The sequence below is a fragment of the Triticum dicoccoides genome, chromosome 5B (genome assembly GCF_002162155.2).
Source record: "Triticum dicoccoides isolate Atlit2015 ecotype Zavitan chromosome 5B, WEW_v2.0, whole genome shotgun sequence".
Taxonomy (NCBI): domain Eukaryota; kingdom Viridiplantae; phylum Streptophyta; class Magnoliopsida; order Poales; family Poaceae; genus Triticum; species Triticum dicoccoides.
Window position 1 is genome coordinate 423,629,272 of NC_041389.1, and position 14,007 is coordinate 423,643,278.

Sequence of the window (14,007 nt, forward strand, 5' to 3'; positions counted from 1 at the left end):
AATATGCCGGGGCGTTAGTTAATCCAAATGGCATCACTGTGAACTCGTACAGTCCATATCTGGAGGTGAAGGCTGTTTTGGGGATATCTTCCGTTCGTACCTTCAATTGATGGTATCCTGACCTTAAGTCAATCTTTGAGAATACCTTGGCCTGAGCAAGTTGATCAAACAAATCATTTATCCTTGGCATCGGGTATTTGTTTTTGACTGTGACCATGTTAAGTGCTCGATAGTCGATACACAATCTCAGCGTTCCATCCTTCTTCTTGGCAAATAAAATTGGTGATCCCCAAGGTGAGGAGCTGGCCCGAATGTACCCTTTATCCAGTAATTCCTTTATCTTCTTATTCAATTCGATCAACTCGGATGGTGCCATTCTGTATGGTTTCTTGTATATGGGGGTGGTTCCTGGTGCTAGCTCAATGCGGAATTCTATTTCTCGATCTGGTGGCATGCCTGGCAGCTCTTTAGGGAATACATCTGGAAATTCACACACTACTGGAACCTTGTTTAGCTCAGAAACGTCCACCTTATTTAACCTCGGTTGCCGGGGTCTTTTTCCTTCCTTGGCTGATACTCTTATTGTCTTCCCTTGGTGGTGTGTGAGAATCACGGTCCTGTTGAAACAGTCTATAAAACCTTTATTGGTGGTTAGCCAATCTATCCCTAGGATGACATCCAGTCCTTTATTTTCCAATACAATAAGATTTGCGTAAAACTCCAATCCTTCAAACTCAATGACCACATTCTGACAGTAATTCTGAGAAACTTGCTGAATCCCGGGGGACTTGATTATTATGGATTTCTCCAAAGGAAGCATCGAAAAATTATTTTGCAAAGCAAAACTTTTCGAGATGAAAGAGTGAGAAGCTCCAGAATCAAACAAAACCATTGCAGGTATTGTGTTGACAGGAAACGTACTGAGTACGATATCCGAAGCATTTTGTGCCTCCTCTTTGGTTACGTGGTTCAGATGACCCTTCCTGTGGTTATTGTTGGGATTGAAATTGTTTCGTTTGGGCGCTGAATTATTGCCGCTGTTGTTCGGCTTTGGGGTTGAGTTCCTTGGCTTGGGGCACTGTTTGGCATAGTGCCCTTCTTCTCCACAAGCGTAACAAGTAACGCCGGGGCGATAGGTGAATTCCTTGTCCCTTGCATGAAAATTCTTGATTGGGCGTGAGACATTGGATGAGAATTTGGGTGTCCCACCCTTTTTAAAATCTATCTTGCTTCGGTGATTGCGAGTGTGGTTAGTCTGGTCCCTTTTTCGCTTGCTGATATCTTCCAGACTGCGTCTCTCATTTTCCAGAGTAATGGCCTTGTCCACCAGCGTTTTTAAAATCAGGAAAAGTGTGCACGACCAGTTGGCATTTAAGTGCGGGCGCCAGACCGTCAAGGAATTTCTCCATCTTCTTGATTTCAGTCATACGCTCCTCATTGGCGTAGCGGGATAATAGGGTAAATTGACTGTTGTAATCTGACACTGTCATGTTCCTTTGTTTGAGGTCATCAAATTCTCTCTTCTTGATTTTCATAATACTCTGAGGAATATGTGCACCGCGGAAACCTTCCTTGAAATCATCCCAGGTTATGTCATTTTCGTTGGGATGCATGTGCAGAAAATTCTCCCACCACGATGCGGCTGCTCCTGTGAGATAGTGTGGAGCATATAGTACTTTCTCGAGATCTGAACACTTTGCAATAATTAATTTCCTCTCCATATCTCGAAGCCAGTCCTCGGCTTCAAGAGGCTTGTCAGTGTGAGAAAATGTTTGAGGACGTGTCTTCTGTAGCTCAGATAACTTGGAATGTTGCTGATACTGTCCATGGTGATTTCCCATGTTGATGACTTGGTTCATTATTTCACGATGTTGTTGCTGACTCTGTTCATAAAGGCGGCACATTTGTGAAAGTGCCGATTCATTTCCCGGTTGGCTTGACTGTCCCTGAGTGAACTCGTTGCTGGGTTGTGCATCATAATTTTCCTCTGATGGAATTGGCATGGAGCGAGTCCAAGGACGAGACATTTTTCACTCTGGGGATATATTTTGTAAAACCCATAAGAAAAGCGGAAAGAGTCGCAAAAACAAATCCATAAAATGCATAAGGCTGGCAAATAGAATTAAATAACTCAGCTTACTTAAGAAAAATAAAACGACTTGCACACGGAGAAGGACTGCTCATTACACATCTTACACACGGGCGGTAATTATACAGTACATCACTCAGGATATGCGTACCTAATCCTGACATGTTATTAAGGCTAGTGCACTTCTCCAGATCCTACATGATGCGAAAACAGGCTACTTCTCCCAGCCTATGCACATATCTTACAAAGCGGTACAACACACGGCAGCTAAGCGTACTCAGGCAGAAATGTTGACGACCTCCCTTGCCCTGCCGAGGGCGAGGCGTAGCGAGGTTGGGGACTCGACCTCCTCCTCGCTAATGGGCTCCATACGTGTAGTGTTGCGCAGAGCGGGCAGAGCGGTTGCCAGGGGCGGAGCAACACGTACAGGAGTGGGCGCGAAGGTTGGTGTAGTGCGCGCTGGAGTGGGTGCAATGACTTGGTTAAATTCTTCGGTAGAAGGCAGGCGACGAGTAGGCGTTAAAGATGCTGATGACGAGACAAAAGTCAGTGGGGAAGCGATGGGTAGGAGCTCCCTCCTGTTGGCAGCACAGCCATGGACTGAGTCCATGCGGGTAGCTACGAAGTCGTCCACCAGGTTGTCGAAGGCTGCCTCCAGGGCCCGGAGATACTCAATGAGCATCTCAAAAGCCTCGTCTCGTTCCCCTCTGGGGCAGGAGTATGCATAGTGATAGGTGTAAGGCACATGGCACGGAAGATAACGGTAACGACGAGTCTTCATCACGGGAAGGACATCCCTGAGACGAGCTATCGCCTTGCGGGCTGCCATCTGCATAGCATGCCTCTCCGTAGGCATGGCTCTTCCCACGAACCGGAAGCGGCGTAACTCACCACGCCCTCCCCTGAACTGCACCGCGGCCTGGTGCATGGTCAGACTGTCATTGACTCGGTGCTGGTAGAGTGTGAAGACTAGGCGCACGGATGGCCCCATCGCGACCTGAACGATGGAAGAAAGAAGCTTGACGAACCCATCGGGTACATTGGCGAAGGTCTGAGACTCGCAGCTGACGTCGGCCATCTACAAAAGTAGGCAAAATTCTGCAGGGTCAGATCATAAATTTATGCTGACTGACAGAAAATGACTACCATTGCAAAACTATAAATTAGCTCTATCAGGCTAATAACCAATTAGCGATCGCACCTAGTGGCTTCCTACAGTCAGCCTGGCTCTGGTACCAATCTTGTCACGACCGGTTTTCCAATAAAAATATTTATTGAAAAGCCAATCTTTTAAGTCCAGTATGAGAGAAATCCTCCACACTGGCAGACAAATTCTTGATACAATAAGCCAGTAGCATAAAATATATTACAGGGTCGAACTACGGTTGCTCAACCAAATTATTACAAGCACGCCAATAATCATACATAATGGCGGATAGAACACAGTGGTGTGGAGACATACTACTGACTCAAGGATAGGCTGGTGGTGGAAAAACACAGCGGGGAGAGAAATACAAGACTCTACGTCTGTCATCTCATCGAGCGTCGAGGAGAGGCTCGATGAATTTATTTGGTAGCGGAAGCGGATATAAAACAGTGGCCAAATCCAGGGTCGCACAAGACTGACTGGGACTCCTCTAAGTGTCGGGCTCGCTATCGAACTCTTCATCCATGAGATCGCCTTCGTCAGCATCTGGCCAAATCAACAAGCCAGTGAGTACTTTGAAAGTACTCGCAAGACAGTTCGGACGTAAGATATAACAAATGCATGCATGGATGCAACATGATTAATTCCTTAATGCACAATAAATAAAACTGGCATAACGAGTAAGTAAAAAGGGAAAACGGCGGTAGTCCGCCTGAAATTCCACAGAACATAAATAAGGACCAATCGGTTGTCTGAAACGACGCCTCGAAAGGTGAACAAAGAAAAATAAGGAAAATGATGCCACAGTCGGACGTCTGAGCGACATCACATAAAGGGCTTTAAAAGAAATGCCACAGTCGGACGTCGGAGCGACATCGCAGAAAGGGCTTTTAAAAAGAAATGCCACAGTCGGACGTCTGAGCGACATCACATAAAGGGCCTTAAAAGAAATGCCACAGTCGGACGTCTGAGCGACATCGCAGAAAGGGCTTTAAAAGAAATGCCACAGTCGGACGTTTGAGCGACATCGCAGAAAGGGCTTTTAAAAAGAAATGCCACAGTCGGACGTCTGAGCGACATCACATAAAGGGCTTTAAAAGAAATGCCACAGTCGGACGTCTGAGCGACATCACATAAAGGGCTTTTATTCACAAGTAAATAATACTCATAATAAACATTCAATTCATGAAAACAAACGGGTTAGTCCATCCACAGGAGTGATCATCTAACCGGACTTAGCACTCATGCGATTCACCGGAGTCTCTGTCATCAAAGCTGACAATTGATTAGGATAAGAAGGAACGAAACTTGACATGGAAGAGATGATTTGGAGGAATATATGACTCTGCAGAGTTTGTACAAAATTTTTCCCACAGTCAACGGATTTCCGTAGTCACGAAGGACTAGTTCCGTTTACGGTATTTCAGAAGAAAATACAGCTAACCGGTACACACCCATCCTACCTCTCGATGCTAGGAATCACCCTAGTCATCGTCCAAGAAAAACTTTTGAGACGGGGAGATCACAATCTCGAATAGCATGGGATCAAATTTATATATGCGCGCTCTAAGGGGTGCCCCCCTCTCGGTCCCAACCGGAAACACCCATGCCCCCTGACCGGATGACTGGCTTTAATCCAGGGCCATGGAACCATCATCACGGCCTCTCCTCTTTGGTGTGTACCATGAAAGCGGTTTGGAACTTACTAAACCATATTCCTTGCGGAAAACATGTGGTAGTACAAGGAAGGAAATGATAGGTACTGGACCGATATGGTTTGACACTGAAGTCACATAGTCTGGCGTAAGACTGGCATGCTACAACACTGCCGTCGTACCCATCCTCATGCCAACACATGGCCATTCATATTCACATTCATCCACGTATGGATCATCGAACTCACTTACCTCATTATCACATAAAATAACGTTCATCGGTATACTCACCGGCATGCCATGAAACTAACTAAATGCAAAACATGCCAAGACACTCATCATATCAAAAGTTCAAACATGCTTGCCTAGTTCAGAGTAGTCGGAGCCTAGCTCGGTGAAGTTCGCGGCTCCGTCACCTCCTTCGGTATCTACGTTTAAAGAAGATATATGCGCTAACGTAAATACCAAGGAGAGCACAGAAGGTAAACCAAATATTTTTCAAATAAATCTGACAAAAAACTAGACAAAATTTTAAAGAGAACAGAAAAAGAATCAATCAAAAATACTTTTCTGATTAAAAGTTATAAGGGTTTTTGTCCAGGGACTTATCTGTAATGAAACAGAAGATTTCCAGGGGCTAGTTTATAAAAGCAGAAAACGCTTCGGTAGCGATTACGCCAGCCCGAAGAGAAAACGTATTTGGCAGAAGGCGTTTTCAGATAACGCTTCGTTTAGAAAGGACAGAGAGGCTGACAGCGGGTCCCACTTGTCATGTTTAAATCTTCAAATGGGAGGGACGAGGCTCGTCGGCGCCCGAGAGCTGCTGTGGTCACCGGCGGCGATCCACGGCGAGGCATGGGGATCAGAGGTTACCAATGTGCTCACCGTGTCCTTCTGCAACGGTGGGTGGTGGTGTTGGTCGCCGGTGAGCAGCACGTCGACGGCGGTCTCAACTCCGGCGGATGGTGGTTCGGGCGTGGATGGGAGGGACGAGGCTCGTCGGAGAGGGCTGCAAAGATTAAATTGAGGTGGGGGTTAGACTACTGGGTGCAAGAGAGGGCTACGGACGAGGTTTGGGCGCCGGAGGTGGCCTCACCGAAGTGAATCGAGCTGGAGGCCGAGGCGGGGCGAGGCGGCCGGAGCTGGGGGAGGAGACCTCCTCGAGGTCCCCCTAGTGGCCTGGCGGGGTGTTGGTGAGTAGTGGAGGTGCTGCGTGCACGAGAGTGAGCTCGGGACCCCTTTATATAGGCGGTCCGAGGCGGTTGCCGTGAACGAGGATCACCGGCGAGCGATTACGGTGGCACAGTGCTCGGTCGGGGTGGTTAGGGGGTCGAGCATCATCACGGAGGTCCAACGGGTCCGTTTTGGTGTTGAACTGGCCGGGGTTTGGGTGTTAAGGGCGAGCTCGACGGCACGGTGATGGTGCGGGCCCGTCGGCGGCGGAGAGCGCGTTCCGTGCTTGCCGGCCACGGTGGCTGTGCTACGGGTGTGCGCTGGCGTGCATGAGGCCACGCGGAGAGCCAGGGAGCGATGGGCGGCGCGGAACGGCGTTCTGCCGTGGTGTGCCTCCTGTCGGCCGCCACGGGAGGTCCCGACGCCGCAGAAGACGCCGGCGAGGGCGAGCCAGCGCGCTACCGACGCCAGGAAGGCTCCACGCACGCGTGTGCAGCTTCGGACAAGAGGAAGAGGCGGCGAGGAACGTGCCAAGGGCACTGTGGCCGCGTGACTGAAACTGACGGACTGAAGATGACACTGAAAACTGAATTTTCTGAACTATGAACAGTAACAGTGCCCACCAGGCGTTCGACCGAATGAAATTGGCCTCTGGTGATTTTTCCTTGAGCTGATTTTTGGTGGAGTGGCTTCTCCTTGCTCAAATAGGCTGCCTGAATTTTGGTGGAATTTTTGGAGGAGTGTAGATATGAATTTCACCAAATTTGGCAAATCTGGTCCAAACTTGCAGAGACTGAATTTTGAAAAATTTGAAAAGAGGAGGAGTGGATCAAGATGGTTCTGGGTTGTGGGTTCAAAGGACAATCCAGGAGAATTGGTTTGAGGTCAAAACTCAAATGCAATAGGGCACTTGCTTTGAAAATCTCTCAGGCTCCAAATAATTTTCAGAATTGAATTGAGGGAAAAATAATTGGAATAAAAATCCAAAACCAGTTTGGATTAGTTGGGACAGAGAATTTAGGTTGATCACAAGTTGTAGGGGAGGTTTTGGAGGGGTTTTAACACATGGGCAAGAATGCCAAGTCATGGTGGTTCCAAGATATGAAAATCCCAAATTTCATGGAGTTTCTTTTTAAAGGAAAAAGATTAAACTCCCAAAAATAATTTTGAGAGAGAACCAACAGAGAAGAAGTTTCAAAAGGTCAAACACCAAAGTTTGAAGCCAGAATAAAAACCTTGCCAAAGAAAAGAAGGTTTCTTAAGAGGAAGGTTTTCTGGAAAATTTTAAATGGCCTCTTTTCAGAAACCACAAAGTTTTTGCTGAAAACCAAAGTAAAATTTTTTGGAGTGTCACAGTTTCTTAGGTACTTTTTCTTAGGAAGCACTTTCTTAAGAAAAGTTTCTTCTAGCACATTTTCTAAAGAAGTTTCTTAAGGAAATTTCTTAGGAAGCACTTTCTTAAGAAGTTTCTTAAGGAAATTTTCTTAGGCAACACTTTTAGAAGAAGTTTGTTAAGAAAAAGTTTAGAAGTGTCTTAAGTAAAGTTTCTCCCTATGCATTTTCTTATGACGTTTCTTAAGGAAAATTTCGAGGAAGCACTTTCTTAGGGAAAATTTCTTCCCGCGCATGTTCTAAAGATGTTTGTTGAGAAATGTTTCTTCCGATGCTTTTTATTAAGATGTTTTTGAAGGAAAGTTTGTTAGGAAGCACTTTCTTAAGAAGTTTCTGAAGAAAAGTTTCTTCCGACACATAATCTAAAGAAGTTTCTTAAGGAAATTTTCTTAGGCAGAACCTTCTGAAGAAGTTTCTTAAGGAAAGTTTTTTCCGATGCATTTTCAAAAGAAGTTTCTTAAGAAACTTTTCTTTTGATGTTTTTTCTTAAGATGTTTCCTAAGGAAATTTTCTTATGAAGCCATTTCTTGAGAAGTTTCTTCTAACGCAATTTCTTAAGATGTTTGTTAAGGAAATATTCTTAGGAAGCCCTTTCTTGAGAAGTTTCTTAAGTAAACTTTATTCAGCCGCATTTTTTGAAGAAGTTTCCGAAGGAAATTTTCTTAGAAAGCACTTTCTTAAGAAGTTTCTTAAGAAATGTTTCTTCCGACGCATTACCAAAGCAAGTTTCTTAAGGAAATTTTTGTAGGGTAACAACCTTTTGAAGAAGTTCCATAAGTAAAGTTTCTTTCGACGCATTTTCTAAACAAGTTTTTAAAGAAAAGTTTCTTCTCACGTTTTTTCTTAAGATGTTTCTTAAGGAAATTTTCTTAGGAAGCCCATTCTTGAGAAGTTTCTTAAGAGAAGTTTCTTCTGACACATTTTCTTAGGAAGCCCTTTCTCGAGAAGTTTCTTCAGAAAAGTTTCTTATGACGCATTTTCTTAAGATGTTTCTTAAGAAAAGATTCTTAGGAAGCCCTTTCTTGAGAAGTTTCTTCAGAAACCTTATTCCGCCGCATTTTCATAACAAGGTCCAAATATATTTTCCTAGAAAGCACTCCTTAAACAAAGTTTCTTAAGGAAAGTTTCTTAAGAATCATTTGCATAATAAGGTTCTTAAGATAGGTATCTTCCGACACATTTTCAAAAGAAGTTCTTAAGGAGATTTTGTTAGGAAGGACTTTGTTCTCACGCATTTTCTTATGAAGTTTCTTACAGAAACTTTCTTAGTAAGCACTTTCTTAAGAAGTTTCTTAAGAAAAGTTTCTACCAATGAATTTTTGTAATATGTTTCTTAACGAAATTTTCCTAGAAAGCACTTCTTTAAACACAGTTTCTTTCAAAGAAGGTTCTTAGTTATATTTTCTTCTTGAGAAGTTTCTTAAGGAAATTTTCTTAGGAAGCACATTCTTAAGAAAAGTTTTTATGACGCATTATCTAAAGAAGTTTCTTAAGGAAATTTTCATAGGGGAACAACCTTTTGAAGAAGTTCCATAAGTAATGTTTCTTCCGACGCATTTTCTAAAGTAGTTTCTTAAGAATTGTTTCTTCTGACTCATTTTCTTAAGATATTTCTTAAGGAAATTTTCTTAGAGAACACTTTTTGAAGATGTTTGTTTCAACGCATTAGGAAGTTTCTAAAGAAGTTTCTTAAGGAAATTTTCTTACGAAGCACTTTCTAAATAAGTTTCTTAGGAAAAGTTTCTTCCGATGCGTTATCTATAGAATTTTCTTAAGAAACGTTTCTCCCTATGCATTTTCTTAGGAAGTTTGTTGAGAAATGTTTCTTCCGATGCTTTTTCAAAAGATGTTTCTTAAGGAAAGTTTGTTAGGAAGCACTTGCTTAAGAAGTTTCTTAAGAAAAGTTTCTTTCGACACATAATCTAAAGAAATTTCTTAAGGAATTTTCTTAGGCAGAACCTTTTGATGTTTCCTAAGGAGCTTTTCTTAGGAAGCCCTTTCTTGAGAAGTTTCTTAAGAAAAGTTGTTTCTAACGTATTTTCTTAGGATGTTTCTTAAGGAAATATTCTTAGGAAGCCCGTTCTTGAGAAGTTTCTTATGAAGACTTTATTCAGCCTCATTTTCATCGGAAGGTTCTTAAGGAAATATTCTTAGGTAGCACTTTCTTAAGAACTTTCTTAAGAGAAGTTTTCTCTGATGCATTTTCTTCTGACACATTTTCAAAAGAAGTTCTTAAGGAAATTTTGTTAGGAAGGACTTCCTTAAGACAACTTTGTTCTGACGCTTTTTCTTATGAAGTTTCTTACGGAAATTTTCTTAGTAGGCACTTCCTTAAGAAGTTTCTTAAGAAAAATTTCTCCCAATGAATTTTATTAATATGTTTCTTAACGAAATTTTCCTAGAAAGCACTTCCTTAAACAAAGTTTCTTCCGCCGCATTTTCCAAAGAAATTTCTTAGTTATTTTTTCTTAGGTAGCACTTCATTAAGAAAAGTTTTTTCTAACGCATTTTCTAAAGAAGTTTCTTAAGAAAATTTTCTTAGGAAGCACTTTCTTAAGAAGTTTCTTGAGAAAAGTTTTTTTTGACGTGTTATCTAAAGAAGTTTCTTCAGGAAATTTTCTTACAAAGCATGGTTGTTAAGAAAAGTTAAGAAGTGTCTTAAGAAAAGTTTCTCCCGACGCATTTTCTTAAGACGTTTCTTAAGGAAATTTTCTAGGAAGAACTATCTTAAGGAAATTTTCTTCCAACGCATTTTCCAAAGAAGTTTCTTAAGAAATGTTTCTTCCGATGCTTTTTGTTCAGATGTTTCTTAAGAAAAGTTTCTTCTCACACATGTTCTTAACATGTTTCTTAAGGAATTTTTTAGGAAGCCCTTTCTTGAGAAGTTCCTTAAGAAAACTTTATTCAGCCGCATTTTCATAAGAAGGTTCTTAAGGAAATTTTCTTAGGAAGCACTTTCTTAAGAACTTTCTTAAGAGAAATTTTCTCTGACGCATTTTCTTAAGAAGATTTTTAAGGAAATTTTCTTAGGAACCATTTGTGTAAGAACTTTCTTAAGATATTACCTGCCGACACATTTTCTAAAGGAGTTCTTAAGGAAATTCTGTTAGGAAGGACTTTCGTAAGAATTATCTTAAGAAAAGTTTCTTCTGATGCATTTTCTTAAGAAGTTTCTTATGGAAATTTTCTAAGAAAATACTTTCTTAAGAATTTTTTTGATAAAAGTTTTTCCTGACGCATTTTCTTAAGGAAATTTTCCATGAAAGCACTTCCTTAAGCATAGTTTCTTCTGACTCATTTTCTAAAGAAGTTTCTTATGGAAATTTTCTAAGGATGCTCTTTCTTAAGAAGTTTCGTGAAGAAATTTTCTTACGAAGAACTTTCTAAAGAACTATCTATAAAAAAGTTTCATGCGTCACATTTTCTAAATAGTTTACTTAAGGTATTTATCTTAGGAAGCACTTTCCTAAGAAAAGTTTCTTCTGACACATTTTCTAAAGAAGTTTCTTGAGGAACTTATGTTAAAAGCACTTTCTTAAGAAGTTTCATAAGAAAAGTTTCTTCCACCGCATTTTCTTAAGAAGTTTGGTAAGACAAATTTCATAGGAGGCACTTTCTAAAGAAGTTTCTTAAGATAAGTTTTGTCCGACGCATTTTCTTTAGAAATTCCTTTAAAAAAATTCGAAGGAAGAATTTTCTTAAGAAAAGTTTCTGCCGACGTATTTTCTTAAGAAGTTTATTAAGGAAATTTTTGTAGGAAGGCCTTTCTTGAGAAGTTTCTTAAGACAAGTTTCTTCTGACGCATTTTCCAAAGAAGTTTCTTAAGGACGTTTTCTTAGGAAGAACTTTTTAAAGAAGTTTCTTAAGGAAATTCTGTTTGGAAGAACCTTATGAAAACGTTTTTTAGTAAATGTTCTTAGGAAGCACTTTCTTAAGAAGGTTCATAAGAAAAGTTTATTCCGCCACATTTTCTTCAGAATGTTCTAAAGGTAATTTTCTTAAGAAGCACTTTCTTAAGAGAAGTTTTCCCCAATGTGTTTTCTTAGGATGATTACTAAGGAAACTTTCTTAGGAATCATTTTCTAAAAAAATTAAGATAAGTATCTTCCGACACATGTTCTACAAAAGTTTCTTAAGGAATTTTTTAGGAAGAAATTCCTTAGGAAGTTTCTTTAGAAAAGTTTATTCTCACGCATTTTTTTAAGAAGTTTCTTAGGAAATTTTCCTTCGAAGCACTTTCGTAAGAAATTTCTTTAGAAAACCTTCTTCTGAAGCATTTACTTAGGAAGTTTCTTAAGGAAATTTTCATAGGAAACCCTTTCTTAAGAAATTTCTTAATAAAAGCTTCTTCCAATGCATTTCCCAAAGAAGTTTACTAAGGAAAAGATTTTAGGAAGCACTTTCTTAAGAAGTTTCTTGAGAAAAGTTTCTTCCCAGGCATTTTCTTGATAAGTCTCTTAAGGGAATTTTCATAGAAAGCACATTCTTAAGAAGTTTCTTAAGACAAGTTTTCTATGATTCATTTTATTAAGAAGTTCCTTTCCGAATTTTTCTTAGGAAGCACCTTCCTACGAATTTCTTAAGAAAAGTTTCTTCCGAGTTCTTAAGAACTTTCTTAAGGAAGTTTTCTTACAAAACAATTTCTTAAGAAGTTTCTTAATAAAAGTTTCTTACGACACATTTTCCAAAGAAGTTTCTTAGGGAATTTTCTTACGAAGCATTTTCTTAAGAAGTTTCGTAAGAAAAGTTTCTTCCGCAGCATATTCTTAAGAAGGTTCTGATGGAATTTTTCATACAAAGCACTTTCTTAAGAAGTTTCTTAAGACAAGTTTTCTCTGACGCAATTTCTTAAGAAGATTATTAAGTACATTTTCTTAGGAATCATTTCTTAAGAATTTTATAAGAGAAGTATCTTCCGACACATTTTCTAAAGAAGTTTTTTTGAAATAATTTTTTAGGAAGGAATTTCTTAAGAAAAGTTTCTCCTAACACATTTTCAGAAGAAGATTATTAAGGAAATTTTCTTTAGAAAAGTTAAGAAGTTTCTTGAGAATAGTTTCTCCCAATGCTTGTTCTTAATACGTTTGTTAAGGAAATTGTCGATTTACTAAGATTGGGGCCCTTAGTACCCCAGACTTAATACACATGCAGTAGCAACACCTCGGCAACCAGGCTTGCCATAGATCGCCAAGATCAAGATTCAAGGCCAAGTTGCAGAAGCTACAAGAGAGAAGATCAAGACAAAACATCAAGTTCAACACCAAAGACAACCTTTGCTAGCAAGGCCGAGCCGAAAAAGTGAAGCCCCGACAAGCTCTCGCTAGCTGCCAGCGCTCCACCTCATCGAGTAGCTAGTCGCTAATTGATGAGGTGTCGAGCCCGTAGGCAGTTAGGTGAGATTTTCTGGGAACGTGTCAGCATGATAGGAGGAGATTTACCTTTATTGACACCCGTTCGGAAGGCATATCATGCTAATTGGTGGTAGCTGGGCGAGTGGTGCAAAAACCAAGTCGGGGCTCCTCGTCCACATGACATATAACAGATCATTTATTGCTTTTGTCCTAAACTGGCAGAGTTAGGTATGATAGCACTGTTTGCTATCTAGTCAATATGTAATGACTATTTTGCCACTATGGTGACTCCTTGAGCTATAATAGGAGGGGCAGGGTAATGTTTACAACAATCGAACCTTGGCACAACTTGCATACGTAGCTACTGCTTTCTGCACCTTTCCAGGAGAAGCGCTCCTTGTTATTGTGCTCACACACACCCAATACATAAAACAACAGTAGGGTTTTACACCTCACGGTGGCCCAAACCTAGGTAAAAGCCTCTGCGTTCTCTGTTGATTCTGCTATTTGTTCTTGCTCATTCACCTAGTCGAACCGCAAAGGGGATAGATGGCCCCATAGATGGCCATACGCATGACATCTTTGGCGTGCTAGGTAGGGGAATTGCTTGCGCGAACCATAATCATCACATTGCGCTTAGATTTCATCAGCTTCATCACCTTTTTTATCATCGATGGCTCCCAAGAAGAAGGGCATTCGGATGACAAATCCCTACACTTCCAGAGTTCCCTCACACGTATCCATGGGCGGTGCGGCCAATGCGGGCGGTGCAAACACCATGGTTGGGATGACCGACGTTGGCGGCGCAGTTGCCGTGCCCACCATTGCTGGAGCGGGAGGTGAAGGCACTGGAGGAGGTACACTTCCTTGATCCTCTAGCAAAGACAGCCACCACTGCGCAGGGTGCGGATGGACAACTCCCACCTCCTCGGTATACCGGCGAGCATAGTCATCGGAGCAATAAAGCCCGGTCCGGTGCGAGCCAAAACCTTCCTATTGTAGAGGCCAAAATTGTAGCGTCAAGACACACACCGCGACCATTGCAAGATGGGCGTGACGTGACTCCAAGCGGCGCTATTGATCATGAGCAGCGGTGTTTGCATGAGAAGACGCTGGTCGATAAAGTCCAAGATCCCTAGGCGCAACCTCCGCCATGCCAACCCACTGTTGTACCTGAGTCACGGCGGCAAGATAGCAATG